Source organism: Pteropus medius, unplaced genomic scaffold (assembly GCF_902729225.1).
Source record: "Pteropus medius unplaced genomic scaffold, Ma_sr-lr_union100, whole genome shotgun sequence".
Taxonomy (NCBI): Eukaryota; Metazoa; Chordata; class Mammalia; order Chiroptera; family Pteropodidae; genus Pteropus; species Pteropus medius.
The window spans coordinates 2,525,033-2,532,354 of NW_024345872.1; the positions used below are offsets into that span (position 1 = coordinate 2,525,033).

Consider the following 7,322-nt stretch of genomic DNA (forward strand, 5'->3'; position numbering starts at 1 on the left):
GGAAGCCGAAGTCAAAAGGTTAAATTACTTGCTAAAGTTCGCATAACTACTATCCTATTCAAATTCGTAATGGTAATCATACACCAAAGATTCAGAACTGAAGTATATAACATAAAACAAGAAGAANTGCAGAATGGATCAAAAAACAAAACCCAACCATATATTGCCTCCAGGAGACACATCTCTGCTACAAAGACAAATGTAGACTCAAAGGGAAAGGGTGGAAAATGATATTTCAAGCAAATGGCATTCAGAGAAAAGCGGGAGTAGCAGTACTAATAGCAAATGAAATAGACTTCGAAATAAAAAGGTAAAGAAAGATATTGAGGAACACTTCATATGATAAAGGGAATCATGTACCCAGAAGACATAACACTTATTAATATCTATCCTCCCAATCAGAGAGTCCCGAAATGTATAAAGAAATTACTCTGTTAGTAACTAAAGGGAGAAACAGACCAAAACACTATCGTAGTAGTGGACCTAAATACCCCACTGTCAGATATTGACAGAAAACCCAAACAGAAAATCAATAAGATTAACATCGTTAAATGACATATTAGTCTAAGGTCATGCCACCTTGAACAAGCCTGATCCTGTCTGATCTCAGAAGCTAAGCAGGGTTGGGCCTGGTTAGTACTTGGATGGGAGACCACCTAGGAAGACCAGGTGCTGTAGACATAAAAAATAAAAAATTAAGAGATTGTAAGCTGATAAGGTCTTTGCAATCTGTGAGGTCAACCTAGGGTTGACTTGCCTAAAAAAAAAAAATGATACATTAGACCAACTGGACATAATTGATATATACAGAACCTTCCATCCCAAAACTGCTGCTTATACATTCTTCTCTAATGTGCATACTAGGACATAGAGATAACCTCAACAAATATAAGAAGGTTGAAATCATATCAACTATATTCTACGATGATAATGCTGAAACTAGAAAACAACTGCAAAAAGAAAACAGTAAGAACCAGAAATACATGGAGATTAAACAACATGTTACTGAAGAATAACTGGGTGAGGGAAAAATAAAAAGAGAGATCAAGAGATACATGGCAATGAATGATAACGATAGTACATCATATCAAAACTTTTGGGACATGGCAAGAGCAGTCATAAGAGGAAAGTTCAGATCATTGCAGGCCTACTTCCAAAAATAAGAACGAGCCCAAATAAACAATCTAACACTTCATGTTAAAAAAGTAGAAAAGGAAGAACAAATGAAGCCTAAAGTCAACAGAAGGAGAGAAAACATCAAAATTAGAGCAGAAATAAATGAAAATGAAAACAACAAAATAATAGAAAAAAATAAATACAATAAAGAGCTGATTCTTTGAGAAGGTTAATAAAATTGAAAACCCCTGGCTAAACTCACTAAAGAAAAAAGAGAAAGGACAGAACTAAACAAAATCAGGAATGAAAGAGGGGGAAATTATGACTGACGTCACAGAAATACAAAGAATCATGCAAAAATATTATGAAAAATTATATAATAACAAATTTAATAACCTAATAGAAATGGACCAGTACTTAGAAAAATACAGTGTTCCTAGACTGAATCAAGAAGATCTAGAAAATCTAAATAGACTGATCAGTAGTATGGAAATTGAAACAATCATCAAAAACCTACCAGAAAGTAAAAGTCCAGGACCAGATGGCTTCATTAGTGAATTCTAGCAAACATTTTAAGAAGATTTAATACCTATTCTCCTCAAACTCTTCCAAAATATCGAAGAGCAGGCAATACTTCCTACTCATTTTATGAGGCCAATATTATTCTGATACCAAAACCTGGTAAAGATAACACAAAAAGAGAAAAAAATACACACTAATATCTCTCATGAACACAGATGTAAAAACCCTAAATAAGATACCAGCATACCAAATACAGCAACATATTCAAAAGATTACCACCACAATCAAGTGGGCTTCATCCCAAGGGCACAGGGATGATTCGACATATGCAAATTGATTAATATGATACACCACATAAACAAATTAAAAAATAAGAAACATATGATCATATCAATAGATGCAGAAAAAGCCATCGACAAGATACAGCATCCGTTTACGATCAAAACACTTTACAAAATCGGTATAGATGGAAAGTACCTTAACATAATTAAGTCCACATATGACAAACCCTCAGCCAACATTATACTTAATGGTGAATAATTTTCCCTCTAAGATCAGGAACAAGGCAAGGCTGTCCACTATCACTACTGTTATTCAATATAACATTCGAGGTCCTAGCAAGTGCAATCAGGCAAGAGAAAGATATAAAAGGCATCCAGATAGGAAACGAAGAAGTCAAACTGTCACTATTTGCAAATGACATGATTATATAGAAAACCCTAAAGACTACACAAGAACACTACTAGAAACAATATATAAATACAGTAAAGTCTCTGGATACAAGATCAATGTTAAAAATCCATAGCATTCCTATAATCTAATAATGAAATGTCAAAAAAAAAAAGAAGTGGAAAAATAATTCCTTTTGCAATTGCAACATAAAGAATAAAATATCTCAGAATAAATTTAAAGAAACATGTGAAGGACCTATATAATGAAAATGACAAGACCCTATTAAAAGAAATCGAATAAGATACAAAGAAATGGAAAGATATTCTGTGTTCTTGGATTGGAAGGAAAGCTAAAATAAATGAATGGGATTACATCAAACTAAAAAGCTTCTGCTCAGCAAAAGAAACCGTCAACAAGGTAAAGAGATAATTATCTGAATGGGAAAATATATTTGCAAGCAATGCCTCAGATAAGGGCCTAATATCCAAAATATACAAAGAACTCATAAAACTCAATAACAACAACAAAAACCACAAATGATCCAATCAAAAAATGGACAGAGGACCTGAACAGATACTTCTTCTTAGAGGACATACAAATGGCTAACAAATATATGAAAGGATGCTCAGCATTGCTAGCTATTAGAGAAATGCAAATCAAAACCACAATGAGATACCATCCACAACTTTTAGAATAGCTATAATCAACAAGACAAGTAATAACAAATGTTGGAGAAGATGCAGAGAAAAAGGAACCCTCATATACTGCGGGTGGGACTGCAAATTGGTACAGCCACTATGGAAAACAGTATGGAGGTTCCTCAAATAACTAAGAATTGATCTACCATATGATCCAGCAATCCCTCTACTTAGTATTTACTCCAAAGACTTAAAAACTCATATCCGAAAAGATATTTTCACACTGATGTTCATAGCAGCATTATTCACAGTGGCTAGAATATGGAAGCAACCGAAGTGTCCTATGATAGATGATCGGCTAAAGAAGCTGTGGTACATATATACAATGGAATATTACTCAGCCATAAGAAGAGATGAAATACTGTCATTTGCTACAACATGGATGGACCTCGAGATAATTATGCTAAGTGAAATAAGCCAGACAGAAAAAGTTGAAAATCACATGATATCACTTATATATGTGGGATATAAACCTAAAAGCAACAAAAGAACAGGAGAAACAAACAGAGACTCAGGGACATGGACAATGGACTAGTGGTTACCAGAGGGTAGAGGATGAGGGAGGAGGGGAGAGTTAGATGGGGTAAATGGAGTCAAATAAGTTTTAGAGGGAGGGCGAAGTGAGTAAAGGGGATCAAATATATGGTTACTGGTGGAAACTGGACTTTGGGTTATAATCACACAATGGAATATATAGATTTCAATTTATAATGTACACACAAAAATTATTTAATTGTATTAACCAACGTTTTCCCAATAAACTTAATTTTAAGAAAAAAGAAAAGGAAGTTTGGAAAATGATATTTCAAGCAAATCACACTCAGAGAAAAGCAGGAGTAGCAGTACTAATATTGGACACAATAGACTTCAAAATAAAAAAGGTAAAGAAGATACTGAGGGACATTTCATAATGATAAAGGGAATCATGCATGAAGAAGACATAACACTTATTACCATTTATGCTTCCCAGTCAGGGAGCCCACAATATATAAAACAATTACTAACAGAACTAAGGGGAAAAACAGACAAAAACACTATCATAGTAGGGGACCTACCCACTGACAGATATGGACAGATCATCCAAACAGAAAATCAATAAAGAAATAACATCCTTAAATGACACATTTGACCAACTAGACATAATTGACATTTACAGAGCATTTCATCCCAAAACAGCTTCTTATATATTCATCTCTAGTGCACGTGGAACATTTTCAAGGATGGACCAATTACTGGGACACAGAGATAGCCTCAACGAATATAAGAGGGTTCAAATCATACCAACCATATTCTATGATCAGATGGTGTGAAGCTGGAGATTGACTGTAAAAAGAAAGTGGGAATAACCACAAGTAAATGGAGATTAAACAACATTGCTGCTGAAGAATAACTGTGCCAGGAAGAAATAAAAAGAGAGATGAAGAGATACATAGAAATTAATGATAATGATAGAACAACATATCAGAACTTTTTAGACACTGCAAAAATGGTCATAAGAAGAAAGTTCATATCATTACAAGCCTATCTCCAAAAACAAGAATGAGCCCAAATAAACAACCTAACTCTTCATCTTAAAAGACTAGAAAAGTAAGAACAAATGAAGCCTGAAGTCAGCAGAAGGAAGGAAATAATCAAAATTAGAGCAGAAATAAATGAAATTGAAAACAAACAAACAAATAAACAAACAAACAATAGAAAAATAAATAAATGCAACAAGGGGCTGGTTCTTTAAGAAGGTTAATAAAAATCGATAAACTCCTGCCCAGACTCACTAGAAAAAAATGAAAGGGCACAAATAAACAACTTCAGTGATGAAAGAAGGAAAATTACGCAGACACGGCAGAAATACAAAGGATCATACAAGAATACTATGAAAAGTATATAACATCAAATTTAATAACCTAGAAGAAATGGACCAGTACTTAGAAAAATACAAGAAGAACTGGAAAATATAAATAGACCAATTAACAGTATGGAAATTGAAACGATCATCAAAAACCTACCAAGACGTAAAAGTCCAGGTCCAGATGGTTTTACCCATGAATTCTTCCAAATATTCAAAGAAGATTTACTACCTATTCTCCTCAAACTCTTCCAAAAAAAATCAAAGAGAAGGCAATACTTCCCAACTCATTTTATGAGGCCAATATTACCCTGATGCCAAAACCTGGTAAAGATAACACACAAAAAAGAAAACTACACACTAATATCTCTCATGAACACAGATGCAAAAATTCTAAATAAAATGCTACCAAATCGAGTATAGCAACATAAAAAAAGATTATACACCACGATCAAGTGGGCTTCATCCCAGGGGCACAGGGATGGTTCAATATATGCAAATTGATTAATGTGATACACCACATAAACAAATTAAAAAATAACAATCATATGATCATATCGATAGATGCAGAAAATGGCATTGACAATATATGGCATCCATATATGGTCAAAGTACTTAACAAAATTGGTATAGAAGGAAAGTATCTTAACATAATAAAGGCCACATATGACAAAACCTCAGCCAACATTTTACTTAATGGTGAAAAACTAAAACCTTCCCTCTAAAATCAGGAACAAGGCAAGGCTGTCCACTATCGCCACTCTTATTCAATATAACGTTAGAGGTCCTAGCAAGTGCAATCAGGCAAGGGAAAAATATAAAAGTCATACAGATAGGAAACGAAGAATTCAAATTGTCACTGTTTGTAGATGACATGATTTTCTATATGGAAAACTCTAAAGAATCCACAAAAACACTTCTAGAAACACTACTAAAGAATCCACAAAAACACTACTAGCAAATACAGTAAAGTTTCTGGGTACAAAAATCAATGTTAAAAAATCCATAGCATTCCTATACTCTAATAATGAAATATCAAAAAAGTAGTGGATAAAATAATTTCTTTCACAATTGTAATGAAAAGAATGAAATACCTAGGAAATAATTTAACCAAACATGTGAAAGACCTATATAATGAAAACTACAAGATCCTATTTAAAGAAATCGAAGAAGATAGAAAGAAATGGAAAGATATTCTGTGTTCATGGATTAGAAGAATCAACATAGTTAAAATGACCTAAAACATTATACAGATTCAGTGCAATCCCCATCAAAATCCCATTGGCATTTTTTAAAGAAATAGAACAAAAATTCATCAGATTTGCATGGAAGCCCAAAAGACCCCAAATGCTAAATCCATCCTGAGAAAAAAGAATGAGGCTGAAGGCATCACTCTACCTGACTTCAATTTATACTACAAAGCAACAATAATCAAAAGGCATGATACTGGCAGAAAAACAGACACACAAAATCAGTGGAACAGAATCGAGATTTCAGAAGTAAACCTATCTGTATATGGGCAAATATTTTTTAACAAAAAAGCCAAAAACATACAGTGGAGAAAAGAAAGCCTCTTCAATAAATGGTGCTGGAAAAACTGGAAAGTCACCTGCAAAGGAATGATACTAGACTGTTGTCTATCACCGCACACCAAACTTAACTCAAAATGAATGAAGGACCTGAATATAGAACCTGAAACAATAAAATGCATAGAGAAAAACATAGGAAATAAACTCAAGGGGCTTGGACTTAAGGAGGACTTTATGAATTTGATCTCAAAGGCAAGGAAAGTAAAAGCAAAAATAATTGAGTGGGACTATATCAAACTAAAAAGCTTCTGCACAGAAACTGCCAACAAGGTAAAGAGACAACTATCCGAATGGAAAATATATTTGTCAGCAACGTTTCTGATAAGGACATAATATCCAAAATATATAAAGAACTCATACAACTCAATAACAAAAAATCAAACAGTCTAATTAAAAACTGGGCACATGGCCTGAAGAGACACTTCTCCCATGAATACATCTAAATGGCCAACAAACATATGAAAAGATGCTCATCATCACTAGCTATTAGGGGAATGCAAATCAAAACCAAAATGAGATACCATCTCACACCTGTTAGAATAGCTATAATTAATAGGACAAGTAATAAAAAATCTTGGAGAGGATGCAGAGAATGAAGAATCTCATATTCTGCTGGCAGGATTGCAAATTGTCACAGCCACTATGGAAAACAGTATAAAGGTTCTTCGAAAAACTGATCTTCCATATGATCCAGCAATCCCTTTACTAGCTATTTACTCCAAAGACTTGAAAAGTCATATTGAAAAAGATATTTGCCTACTGATGTTCATAGTAGCGTTATTCATAGTGGCCAGGACAAGGAAGTAACCAAAGTGTCCCATGATAGATGATTGAATAAAGAAGCTGTGGTACATATATATAATGGAATATTACTCAGCCATA

At 33.7% G+C, this 7,322-nt stretch overlaps 1 pseudogene; it reads left to right on the forward strand.

Annotated features, from left to right (window-relative positions):
* The first annotated feature begins 562 nt into the window (after positions 1 to 562).
* LOC120612339 (uncharacterized) lies at positions 563 to 681 on the forward strand (annotated as a pseudogene).
* Positions 682 to 7,322: the final 6,641 nt, after the last annotated feature.